General features: G+C 49.8%; 1 protein-coding gene and 1 long non-coding RNA gene across 3 annotated transcripts in view; one reads left to right on the forward strand and one right to left on the reverse strand.

Annotated features, from left to right (window-relative positions):
* The window catches only part of ZNRF3 (zinc and ring finger 3), a 155380-nt gene that overhangs the window by 129124 nt on the left and 12993 nt on the right, over positions 1 to 13263 (forward strand). The window lies entirely within an intron of this gene.
* LOC123954494 lies at positions 2561 to 6986 on the reverse strand. The gene is made up of 3 exons (XR_006821087.1): positions 6745 to 6986; positions 5310 to 5572; positions 2561 to 2799 (listed from the first exon to the last, which is right to left on the reverse strand). It is a non-coding gene; the product is annotated as an uncharacterized LOC123954494 (long non-coding RNA).

The following is a 13263-nucleotide window of genomic DNA, read 5'->3' on the forward strand; positions in this document are numbered from 1 at the left end:
GACTCACTTTAATAGTGAACTCAGTACATTTGAAATTATCTCAATTTTCACTTCTTTTCAAGACTCCACCTCCTTTCTGAACTAATGTACACCTGTCTGCTAGCAAGTCCATTATAGTCTGCCTCCTTCCTTTCATGGGTCAGTTGTTCAAAAATTCTCTCCTTAAGCGCCGGGCATCAGATCTCCCGTCCAGGAATGTTCTAGTAACAACTGCTTAAAATAATATGCAAAATATTTATGTTCTTAATAATGGGTGCTGGTTAAATATATCTTTCCGTTATTTTTGGAAAACTAACATTGGATTCCCCTCAGTTTTGATTTTTGCCCCCAAAGAAAAACTTGGACATGACAAAACCTAAAGGACTCAAAAAGTATGGGCCAGGGTTGCCAGGATGCAGTCAGCTCTGAACTGAACGCCCTCTGCTGCTGCCAGCATTCTCTGACCTCGGGAAGTCACTGTATCCTTTGCAAGTCTAGGATGTGGGACTAGGTGCTCTTTAATCCCATTCCAGGACTGAGAGGCACTTAATCGATTCAGCTGGACCGTAGTCAAGGTCACTGTTGCCTAACAGGCCCCCTCTGTCCCTCTACATGAGGACCGCAGGCACTCTTTGGGTGGACCTCATCGGCCTCTGGGGCTAAGAAACAGGCTCTGTCTCTGGATTTGGTTCACTGGCCCTTTCAGATGTCCCAGGCACCTGGAGGGTACGCACTTGGACTTGGTTAGCCTCAGAACGGTGCCAGCCAGTGCCCCCGTGCCTGCCATAGCTGGGTGCCTGTCGAGCCAACACTGGCATATTCTGCAACTATCTGCTTGTTTGGGGTGGGGTGGGGGGGGCGGTTTACCCAGCACTTGCTGTTCCAGCTCTCTCTACTTACCCACAAACCAGACTGCCAGACTCCTGGATCATAAAACAAAGCGTAAGCACCTGGATCGTGACCCAGCTCTTTTCCTGTTCTTCTTTTGAGACTTCCCCAACAGGAAAGGCTCTGGGTAATTGATAGAGATTATCCCTGATTCCCTTAATGTAACCTTTTTACTCTTTCCTTTTCCTGGGATTAAGCTGTTCCTTTGCAAGAAGTCCTTTTCTTAATGACACAGTCACAGACCTGTTACTGACCGAAGGAAGTGATCTGGCAGCCCCACCTTCTGTGACTCCTGATCCTTTCGGTTTCTTTCATCCTAAGGACTTTTAAAGTCATTAACTGGGTTTTCCAATTTTCTGCCCTGTTAGAGGTTATCAGACTATACTTTAAAATTAATCTGCCTTCTTGAAACAATAATTGCCCATACATTTGTAGTTGGATGTGCACGTCCGTATGGAGTGGGTGTGCTGGCATTTGCTGAGCGAGCTCGGAGGCAGCGCGCCCGCCCTGCTGAGGGCGTGATGAGTGGGGTCTGACATAAAGGGGAGACCCGAGGATTCTGTCAGCAGGCACTTTTTTCCCCTCCTCCTCCCTCTGTCTTCCTTCATTCAAGGAGTATTTCTTGCCGTGTGTGCAGGTCCCCTGCTCCCTGAGAAGAAGGACTAGATCTTTTAGGATGGGTCTTTTCAGCCTACGATTGTACCATCATGGTAGATGTGCAGCAAATACGTGTTATGTTCATAAACCCTAGGAAAGACAGTCACCTGAGGTGTTTTGTCCAGAAGTACGTAGCCACCCGAATGAACCTTATTTGCAGGTGTCAGAGAAAATGAAATTTTGGTCGGTGATCCAAAAATGTCAGTAAACCATAGGGGCTGTTGTGTGGATGCTGTGTTGAGTCCCAGAAACTAACCTGTGGCCTTGCTGACTGCCACTGAGAGAAAGACTAGTTAATAAATGTGGTCAGGGTTTATACAGTGTTTATACAATGGCCTTTGTAATGCATGGTCTCCATGGAATCACGCATCGCCTTTTGTGAACCTCTTCCCTTGCTGGTGCTGGTGTGTCTGCAGGCTCAGCCCAGCCCCTCCTGGGCCCAGCTCCCGGCCAGCCTTGCCTTCTCCCTCATTTGGGCAGCTCAGTCTCCGTGAAGCCCTTCCTGACGGCAGCAGCCTGCAACATACACACCCCCACCCAAGCTCGTCTATCCCAGACTTGATTCGAGCACCCTTCAAGGCAGCCCCACACAGCTGAGCTCCGGGTTCATTTGTTTCCCTTGCTAGAAATGGTCTAGCTCCGTTTCTCTAAGTCAGTCAAGTGCCACTCTGCGCAAGCAAGGATGCACCCCCCAACACACATGCACTCTCGCGCGCGCGCACACACAGCCATATTGCTCTGCAGCCCAAACAGAGGGACATGGATAGGACTGCAAACCGTGAGCAGGAAGGGCTTAGCTGCAGCCCCTGGTAGGGATGCCCGTGAGCATCTTTTCCTGCACCTCTTGTCCTTTCTTGGCCTGGTGCCTAGTCACCCTTTCTCTTTCCCCTTCCATCGTCACCACCATTGTGAAGACTGCTGAGCGCCAGGACTAGAAAACATTTGGGAGAAATGAGAGTTTTAACGTGGCTTTCAACTTGTTGGCCTATAGAAATGGGATTATAGGACTCGTTCTTTTATTTAGACGTTAAAACAAGGCCTTTCTGGGTTTAACTTATGTTTTACAGCCTAAGCCATGACCTCAGCTGCTACATCTGATGTCTCTTCACCACCAAACCCGCAGGCCCCGTCACTAGAATTGTTCCCGATGGCAGAAGCTGTCAGGATTTCTTGGCAGAGAAGGGGACGTTAGTTGGCAATTGGCATCCAAGTTCTGTGACTCGGTTAACTCTGTTCACAGTGTGTTTCAGGGCTTACTTCAAGAAAGCGTGTGTTCTGTGAAGAAAAATGGGACTTTAAGTTGAAAATGGCATCCTTGGGAATCAATCTTTCAGAACTTGTATCATCCTGTTATCGCAGAAGACATTTCTGGAACTTGTGTTTTGTTGCCTTGTCCTGCTGGTGGGTAGAGGCCCCTGTCTGAGGCCCCAGGACCCATGTAGAGTAGTCCCCAAAGACCTGGACCCAGGGAGCTAGGAGGATTACCTCTACGGTGAACCCCAAAAGCTTGGCCCCCCCATAGGATAGAGAATTGCTCTTGTGCCCACAGCCCCCTCCCCAACATCTGTGTCCTACAGCATTTGCTGCCTCTGGGTTCCAGGTGCCAGTGTAGGGGCCAGCGACCAAGGATGCTTGCCATAGTCACAGCCCCCAAGACCTTTGACTGTGAAGTACCCTGGTTTCTGCTCTGAGGGAGGGAGGTGTCAGTCTCATAGCCAGAAATCACAAGAAGCTCAATTGCGTGTTGCCTTGAAGTGCATTCTTCTTCTTAGTGAGGACTTTCCTTAAGTCTGAGTTAAAATAGCCGAAGTGGGTTTCTAGAAACCAAATAGTGTAACCGAGAAAGGAATCTGGCAGTTCTGGGAGGGGAGGAACAAGGAAATCATGAGTTGGAATGAAGAAGCCCACTCCCTGCTCCCTGCTCCCCTCTCTCCTCTGACCTCCTTAGGGTCTGGGTCTCTGTGATCAACCCAGAGAGCTTTCAAGCCTCTAGTGGCCAGGTCCACCTCCAGCCCAGTGACCCTCAGTCTCTAGGCAGGGGTCTGCCCCTGTAATTTTAAAAAGCTCCCCAGGACGTTCCAGGCTGGGCTGACAGACGCTGACCGCCTTCTGCTGTTTTGTGCCGTGCCATCATTTCTGGCCCTGAACTCTGATGTTCCCGTGTGTGTGATATGCAGCAGAGTCACATCAGCTTCCAGAACCCTTCAGAAGGCAGGGTCACCGTGACTCTCGCATGCCTGCTGCTCTGTGTGGGCACTGGGCCTGGAGGAGGCTCGGGCAGGGCACCCAGGAAACAGGAGAAGAATCCTGTTTGGAAGCAGTCAAGGGAAGGGCCAGGTGCCCAAAGGAGACACACACAGCGGATGTGTCCTGTCCAAGGAGGGAGCTGGGGCCTGAGCATCTACCATGTGCCAGGCATGTTCTCATCTAGGCTCCCAACATCTTGCAACAACTGTGAGAATATGTCCTACTAGCATTGTCCCCATTGAACAGATGGAAGCATGGAAAGGCTGTTAAGTCTGCTCACAGTCACAGAGCTGGTAAGGTGAGCCAGGATTTCAGCCCAGGCTGCATGAAGTGACAGTGCCTCCCCCTGCCCCTGAGCAGTGCTAAAAAGAACTGGTTGGCAGGTCCCCTACAGGCTGGGTTCTTCCTCAAGGCCCCCTTGGCTGGGGGTGTCATCAAACTGCACCCAGATAAGAATAGTGTGTGTGGGGGGGGATGTGCTTGGGACTCTGCCCTTCTCTAGAGAAAGGGAGAGATTTGGTTCTCTTGCTATTGTAAATGATTCTGCTGTGAAGTTAAGAGATAATGAAACTACATCATTCTGAAATGCTAATATAAAGTCACCGATTAAAGGACATGATACAACAGGGCCCATGGGGGGCCATTTGAAACCACCTTGGTAGATCCTTAGGAAGTATACGCAGTGAAAGTTGTATTGTTGGTGAACTTGGCATTGGCTAGAATGGCAGTAGACAGAACTCCCTTGAATGAACTTGTGCCTCTGACAAAAACAAACGTGAACTTTCAAGCAAGAAACCCCGTGCCAGGGTAGGATTGTACACCCTGCCACCCCTCTTTATGTTGACTGTAGGAGCCACATGACATTTTGTAAAGGGAGTTTCAAAAATGAGGGAGTCCGCGTGGGTTAGGATAAGAGCTATCTGGAATTCCTTGTGGGACGGGGAAGTGCAACACATAAGCTGTTAATGCAGTCCTGGGAGTTTCAGCATTCCTGCTGATACGTGCACCCCACAGCTCTCTCACTCTTGATGAAGGAAACCCCCAGCATAACCAGAGTATTTCTGTAGCCTGGGATTACCAAGAGAGGGTGAGGTCACATGTCAGCTCTTGACTTTGTGACTTTAGGAGGTAGCCTCTGAGCCTCCAGCTGTAAAATGGGAGCCAACAGCCCCCTGGTTGTGGAGTTGCTGGGCAGACTCAGTGGGCCACTTGAAAGCACCTGCTGGCCCTTGTCTGGTGCATAATAGGAACTTTGCTTCCTTTGCCACGTTGGAGTATGATACTTTGGGCCAGTGCTGTCCTGAGACCAGGCAAGAAAGACCCTGCTTCTGAAGCTTCTGGGCCCTGGGTGAGGAGTCCAAGGGGAAGCCCCTTTTGAGCCATTCTCGGGATCCTGAATTCCCCCTGCATGAGCCAATGCTGGCTTCCAGACCTCTTCTCCAAGACCGTACTCCTGGGAGCAGACTGCCCTGGGAGCACACCCCTCTTTCCAAGGAGGGGAGATGGACCTTGGCCATAAGGCTGGGGCGTTTACTCACATGTGTGCAAGACCCCTCAAAAGGCAGGGTGGTTCAGGAGTCAGCGTTCTCCACAATGACACATTCGGATGAGGAACTCTCGGGAGTTAGAGAAATCGCAGTTGAACATGACCCTTCAGGTCTTTATGGAGGCGTACATAAAGATAGAAGGGTAGCATATAATTTATCTCATGGTTTGTTGGCTCTTGTCCCAAGTCCCACAAATGTTAGGAGCAAGTCTGCCTCAGACATGCAAGAAATCTTTCATCCGGATTCTCTTCCTCCTAATACAAGTAAGAAAAGCTTATAATCAGAATAATCTCAGTTGTTCAGTTTATCACCTAACACAGGAATTCTCAGACACTTTTCCTTTACCCCATCGTAAGCATTGCCCCCAAGCCCATGTGAAAGCTTCTGGACCTTCACCAGTCCACCCAAACCAGGAGAGGGGCCCCAGAATGTGTGTTTGACTGTCATCCCAGAGGCTTCCTGAGCTTGGGCTCCGTGGTTCTCAGCCCTACCTGGATTTTAAGACTAACTGGGAAACTTTTAGAAAAATATTGCTGCCAGGGTTCCATTCCACAGAGATGAAGTCATCATCTCTAAGGGGCGGGGCTGAGGCATATGGGTATTTTTTCAGTCTCCCCTGTTGCCTCCTCAGTGGGCCACGGGTGGGAACCGAGTCTCCGTGGCTTGACGGCTGCAGTGGCCAGGAGCTCAGCCCTCATCCTGAGAGCCTGTACTCCACCTCTCATGGTGGAAGGGAGGCTGTAGGGTCTTTAGACTTTGTAGGCACTGTTGTTTCTGGTGCAGCCCAAGAACGCCACCCAATTAACACTTGTTTTGATTATAAAACAAGTGTTAACCTGTCCTATGCAGAGAAGGGGGAGGTCCCTTTTAAAATTTCTAGTTGCTGACTTTGGCCCTGAAGTGGGACTTCTGGAAACTCAACCCAAGATAGCAGCTAACAACTTCTTCCAAAAGTTTCTGCGCCAGCCAGAGACATCTCATGAAATGACCCAACTGTGGACGTTTTTCCATAACATCCCTTAACCCAGTGTGGCCAGGGGAAGGAGGGTGTGGACAGGCTTCCTGGGTTTTTGGTGCTCCTTGTCAGGTGTTAAAACAAAGAAGATCAGGGGCGCCTGGGTGGCTCAGTGGGTTAAAGCCTCTGCCTTCGGCTCAGGTCATGATCCCGGGGTCCTGGGATCGAGCCCCGTGTGGGGCTCTCTGCTCCGCAGGGAGCCTGCTTCCTCCTCTCTCTCTGCCTGCCTCTCTGCCTAGTTGTGATTTCTCTCTGTCAAATAAATAAAATATTTAAAAAAAAAAACAAAAAAACAAAGAAGATCATTGTGTTTCTTGGAACTGGTCTAAATGTCTATGTTTAAGATTAAGATCTGGGGAAATGCATTTCCGTTTGAACCCAGTATTTTCTGATTGTGAAAAGGGTACCAACCTGTGCAATGGCGCCGTGACACGGCCACTGACTCCAGCCTCTTCTGTCGGTTCCTTTAATTAGGAGAAATTAAGTGGGGCTGCTACATATTTTGAGAATAAATAACACTATTTAAACTTAGGCAGCCTTAACCACTAACTTAACCGCTGAGTTCTCGCTGCTACATGCCTCCTAAATAGATCAGCATAATCTTAACTAGGACTTAAAATGCATCATCTTCGTTCTGGAGCTCAAAACCAGCAGCAGACGGGAGGCTTTGGAGGCTTAATGACTTTAATTATGGCAAGAAATACCTTCTCCTGGTGGGGAGGGGCGCGGCCGGGCCGGGTAGGGTCAGCGAAGGCCGGATGGGAGCCCGCCCCCCTAAGGCCAGCCCCACTGGGTGGGGAGAGGGACTGGAGTGGGGCGTGGGGAAGCGGAGAGGGAGGGACCCTGAGGGAGGGCGTGGACAGGCAGGGCTGGAGGGGGGTGGTTGAAGCTCTAGGGTGGAAGGGGAGGAGGGACCCTGGGGGGAGGCCGCGGGGGCCTCGGAGTTCTGAGCTGTGTTTGTGGTTTCGGCACTTTGATCTCCTGCCAGCGAAACCTGGAAGGTCAGGCCGGGCTGCAGCCAAGCCCTGGAGCGAGGAGCCGGGTGGAGCGGGCAGAGCTGCGCCACCCACCCGCACCCCCACCCCCACCCCCCTCCTCTCCCACTCCCCGAGAGTGAGTCTGCGTGGCTGCCCAGGCGCCCCCACCCCCGCCCGTTGGGCCGTTTTGTGTGCCGATCTCCTTCAGGCTGCGGATCAGGAGCTCCCAATCATGGAAATTAGCTAAACGCTCCACAAGTTTGGTTTGGTAGAATTGTTTATGTTGCGTATGCCCTAAAGAAAGCAGGTTATTTTTTAAGCTAGGTGCACCCCTTCCTCTCTGCCCTGTCCCAGAGCAGCAGGCGATTGGTCTGGTGGTTTTGCGGGTGTTGGGGTCGTTTCTTTCGACACTTCTGACACCCGCCCCCTTCTTGGCACCAGCATTTTCTCACCGGTTACCCATGTGCTCTGGTGTGTGACCTCATTTCCTATGGAATGAAAGGTTTCTGTAGGAAAACAGGGCGCTGGTGAGATCGGCCTTGCCAGCCCCCTTGCCTGGCAAGAGTCTCCCCTGTCGGAGCAGTGACTCATGCTTCAGGGAACAGCAGCTGACCAGAGTGATCAAGAGCCCGGTGCCTGGGTGGTCACTACTCAGGGAAGAACACGGGGTGGAGGAAAGGAAAAAGTGAGGAGGGTGGGTTTGAAAGCCACTCTCCAGCCTCCAGAGGGCGGGGCCTAAAGGGACCCAGTGGGTGGTGCCTGTTTGAACTACCCCAGGCCTGGCCAAGAGAGACTGGTGCATGTCTGGTGTGTGGGGGAACTAGTGGTGTGGGGTGGGTCTCCATCCACACTCACAGTCCCTGTCCCTCCCCGACCACAGAGCAGGCCCTGTGGCAGTGGTGACAGACTCAGGGCTTATTCCTGGCAATGATATGCCCGAGGCTCAAGCCTGAGGCAGATGTGCCTCTCAAGCCTGTGTTTTGGTCTTATTGCCCCAACCAAGGCTAAGGCTATCACTGAGTTTGGGAATTTGGACTCTGCCACTGGTTCCCCGGGGAAGGCCAAGCTTCTGGTCTTCGCACCAGCTGAGGAAGGCCCACTGGTGTCCACTCGCTTTCCGGGGACAGGCCCCTGTGGGTTGCAGGCCCACTTTCTCCACAGTTTTCAAGGTCTTCCGTGGCCCCACCAGTCTCTGAGGCTGAGGTCCCCAAGTGATAATGGGAGGAAACTAAAAATCAGCATCTCGTGCCATCCGTTCTGTGGATTTGCTCAAGGGTAGTCATTTGGTGAGAGTTTGCCTTTGGTCAGAGTTCTAAAAGGAGCTTGCATTCCTCCAGAGAGTGGAAGGAACAAACACTGCAGGTGCATGGTCTTGTTTTCTAAGGGCTTTGGTATCAGAGATGTGCTCACACAGAGGCCTGGGGCCTCATGAGGATCCCCAGTGGGGCAGAGCCACTCGGAGTGCCTGGGGTCGGGGTTGCCCAGAGACAGCATGGCGGCAGTAGAACCAACCACCGAGAGGAGGGCCTGTCAGCAAAGCCGCCGCTGCAGATGGGCCTGCGGTTAAGACACCAAATCCCGAAAGCCTCAGATCAGCAGAATCTTGAGTTCCAAGAAGATCTGGTAGAGAACAGACCTTTCTCAATGTAAGAGTCAAAGGGAACAGATCAGGTGGCCAGGAACAAGCTATAGTCTGCACTTAGAGTAGCAGGGGCCCAAGTGTTTGATGCTAACCCCGAGGGCAAAAGCTGATCTTTTTGGGTTAATGAACAAACATTTCTTGGCCATTTACCCTGTGCCAGGCCCTTGGCTGGATTCTGGGAACTGGGCAGGAAAGAAGTCTGAGACCTGGGCCGCCCTCTAGTGAGGAGGCACCTTGAGTAAACAATGACAGTGTGATGTCATAAGAGCTGCGATGGTGGGGCAGAGTCGGCCCAGGGGTGGGGGGTGGGGGGACAGTGTGGAGGCCGCTAACATCTAAGTCAACCAGAGTTAGAAGAGGTCAAGGCTAGCGGGTGTGGGGGAGATAGTGTGTTCCTCAGCAGCAAGGCTGCAGGCCATCAGGGAACTAGTAGAAGGTCAGCCCCGTTAGACTCAGGTTGGAGGGTTGGAGTGTGGAGTTTGCCGTAAGCAGCAGCGACGTCACGGCTTATGCCAAGAGCAGCACAGTTGTTCGAGGACAGTGGTGCAGGTCAGAGCTGTGATTCAGAAAGGTCCCTCTGCTGCAGAGTAGAGACCCCACTGGGGGGCAGCTGGGATGGGGGCTAGGAAATGCCCAAGGGAAAATGTTACTGTGACTGACGTTGGGTGTCCCGGACAGAGGGGGCAGCAGTGGGGAAGAAAAAACAGTGGCTGGATTTGGAAGATGGAATCAGCAAATCTTGGTGAGCAGTTGAGCGTAGGGCTGAAGGCAAAAGTTTAGCTCCACCCCTGTGAGCCTTGGTTATAGGAGGGTAAGGACTGGATGAAGGGTAGGCCCATGGCAAGACCCCATGCATCCATATCAGCCTGAGCAAGAAAGGACCCACAGATGCCCAGGACAGTGTGCCCTGCTTTGGGCATGGCCACAGAAGGAATTTGGGGACCCAAGTTGAAGCAGAATGCTGATACCAGGGCGCCTGGGTGGCTCAGTGGGTTAAAGCCTCTGCCTTTGCTCAGGTCATGATCCCAGGTCCCTGGGATCGAGCCCCACATCGGGCTCTGTGCTCAGTGGGGAGCCTGCTTCCTCCTTTCTCTGCCTGCCTCTCTGTCCACTTGTGATCTCTGTCAAATAAAATCTTTAAAAAAAAAAAATGCTGATACCAAGTCATAGGAACCAAGTGCTGGTGCCATTTTGGATTCTCTGCAATAATGGTTTCTGCCATTATTCTACACTGCTCTATAAGTGTATCAGAGGAGAGCTATAAGTGAACACTCTTCTTGGGTAAAAACAGATCTCCACACCCTCACCCTGCTCCTTTCTAAGCAAGATCTCTTTGGCCAGGACTGCAGCAAGTGTGTAATGCATGATAGGCACTTCTAGAAGGTCCCAGATTGTATCTTTCTTGGGATGTCTGGCACAGCTGGACCTCTTGAGTAGCTGTCAAATTGAACTACATAAAGGAATGTTTTCATACCAAAAACCGTCTCATTTAGGTCACAGTGCATGCAACCAGCTCAAAATTTTCCAGCTCAAAATGTAGATCTCTGTCATATCCCTCAGCCTTCTCCCTATACCTTAGAGCAGGGCAATGAACGAGGGGTTGCCATACCACACACCGTGGAGCAGTGGGTTCCAAAACATCTTCCAGAGAAGGGAGGAGGATATTGACAGGAGTTGCTGCAGAAAGTTTCTGTGTCTCCCAAAATGGGGGATCCCGGGTAGATAAGAGCCTCTAGCATTTTACCAGTGTGCTCTGTAGATGTCAGGGGTCACTCTAGAATGTGCAGCGTTTCTCAAAGGACACAAACCAAGACCATCTCATCCTGTGATACGTACTTGGGGGAAAACTGCAGTAGAGTAACACGAAATAACTGAGCCCATATTCATCATTTCTTACCCATTTGCCCTTGGAATAACCATTCCTTGTGACTCTCCTGCCCTCTTCAGAGAGGGCCATGCCTGCATTGCTTGCAGAATGTATGCTTCATGCTGTAGGTATCCCCAGGGCCTAGCACACACCGGAACTGGTTAAATTACTACTGTTAACAAATAAATGAATAAATGACACTGCAAATAGAAATTAAACTCTGTTCCCACCTACTGTGTTCATTTTGTTGAGCGTGGACCATGCCCAGGGCAATCTGCTTTGTTAGGCTCTATGGGGCACACAGACTGGTCAGTAAGATCTACCTCCTGGCTCCTTTAGTCTCTGAGGGCAGGTTAGCCCAGCACCCAGGCCAGCCATTTACATCTAAGATGTCTCTGCCCTCTGACTAGGCAGGACCCACTTGTAGCTGTTTATTTCACAATAAATGCTGCCAGGATGTGAGTATGAGAATAGAAATATGGCACTGTTTATAATAGAGAAAATGTAGAAAACTGCTAAATGCCTGTCAGGGGGACAGTCTTAAGCTCAGGTACAACCATATAATGGAGTAATATGTGTAGCTGATAAGAAGAATGACTTTTTTTAAATATAAATGCATATAGTATTGTTCAGTAAATGGTTGCATTAAGGTGGGGGAGGTACAGAATAGTGTATAAACACTATTTGTGTTTTTTTTGTAAGTGTATTTTGATATGTGAGTGTATACGTGCATTTTATTCCTGCTAATACATGGGTTTTAAAAAGCAACATGGAGAGATATTAACCACACTGTTGATGTTCTAAAGCCTGGGACATAAGGGGTAAGAGGTGAGTTATTTTTTGCTTTCAGTTTCTAAATTATTTCAAAGTATTCACATTAAGCACATGTTATTTTTATAAATAGCAAAAACACAAAAGATGGTTATACTTGAGGGGAAAATGCATCGTTAGAAAGTGGTAAGCAACAGAAGAGAAATCTTAGAAAGATTAGAGCCCAGAGAGGGATAAGAACTGCTTTAGGCTGTAGAGAAGAACTTGTCAAATTATGGGAGGCGAGGCACATGAACTTGACCTTGAAGAACCAGTAGGTACGATCAGCACATGGTAGTTCACACTGGAGTATCTTTCTGCATATGAAGAATATGCAAAGAGTTGCTCTCACACTGATTTCCTTCTCCTAGCCAGCTCACCACAGGCCACTTTACCCAGAAGTTGTGTTTTCAAATCTGTCTTGTAATATCTGCGCCATCCTATTTTGTCATTACAGAGAAAAGTCGAGTGGGTTTATAAGGAGGGGATTAGATTATGACTCTTACAATAATCTTCCTATCCTTTGGCCCTGGGCCTCCCTTCTAAGGAAATTGGAAATGTAAGCCACAATTTGTTCAATGTAGCATTAATTATTATAATAAAAAACTGGAATTAAGTCTAATAACAAAAATACATGAGTGAGTAGAGTATGCGACTGGATATTTCACAGCCTTAAAGGTGTCTACAAGGACTTTTTAATGCCTTGTTGGAAGCTTATGATAAGTGTAAAAAAGAAAAAAACACAGCTTGTTAGGAAAAAAAAACCAAAATGGGGGGGAAAAAAAGTCTGCTTGGAGCCTCCATATGCCAGAACTTCCTGTAAGAGGTTGAAGACATAGATCTTCGTATCAGCACTAACAGTCCAGCTTCCTTGGTTATTGTATGATCAGGGGTTTGGGACAGAGGAGATTTTTAGTCATCTTTTGGGCCATCTCTGATTAAGATGGTGTTCTGTCAAAAGATTTCCTGAAACAAATACTGGACACTGGGGCCACCACCTCTAGCGCCAGAAAGACAGATAAACAACGGGGAAAGATGGAGTGCCCAGGGGCTGCTGGGAGCAACCAAGTCTGGGTGTCACTGCACACACTGGGGAGAGTGCCAGACCCGTTCCCGAGCGGAGTTCCAGAATTTAATGGAAACTAAAGCAACCTGGAGGCGTTGAGTTCTCCCACCCACGAGGTGGTAGTGGGACTCATCAGAACGCTTCATTCCCATCCGGAAATTCAGGACTCAGACACACTGATAGAAAGAAGCACTTTCCTTCAGGGAAAACCACGTCCATATTCAGGGAGCAGCAACCCAAGAGTATGGTCCCAGGCAGACCACAGAGTAAACGTTTATGGAATAACAAAGGAGACTTGCATCATACCCAGTGCCAACCTCATAAGACCCTGCCCCCTGGGGCTTGAAATTTTGTACTTTGCACTACAGAAGTGTGCAGATGTTTGCGTCTTTGATACCTGTCAGTGGTTATGGATATCGCCTAGCCTTGGGTCTTAAAGCCCTGGGAAGGTGAATAAAGGACCATGACAGCCTTTCATTCCACATTTTTACTGCTGGGCTTCCTGCTGGTTGACCTGCCCACCTGCCCTTGCGGGACGAAGGCCCCAAAGGTGATGAAGGTTGTGTGG

This window comes from Meles meles, chromosome 12, assembly GCF_922984935.1.
Source record: "Meles meles chromosome 12, mMelMel3.1 paternal haplotype, whole genome shotgun sequence".
NCBI lineage: Eukaryota > Metazoa > Chordata > Mammalia > Carnivora > Mustelidae > Meles > Meles meles.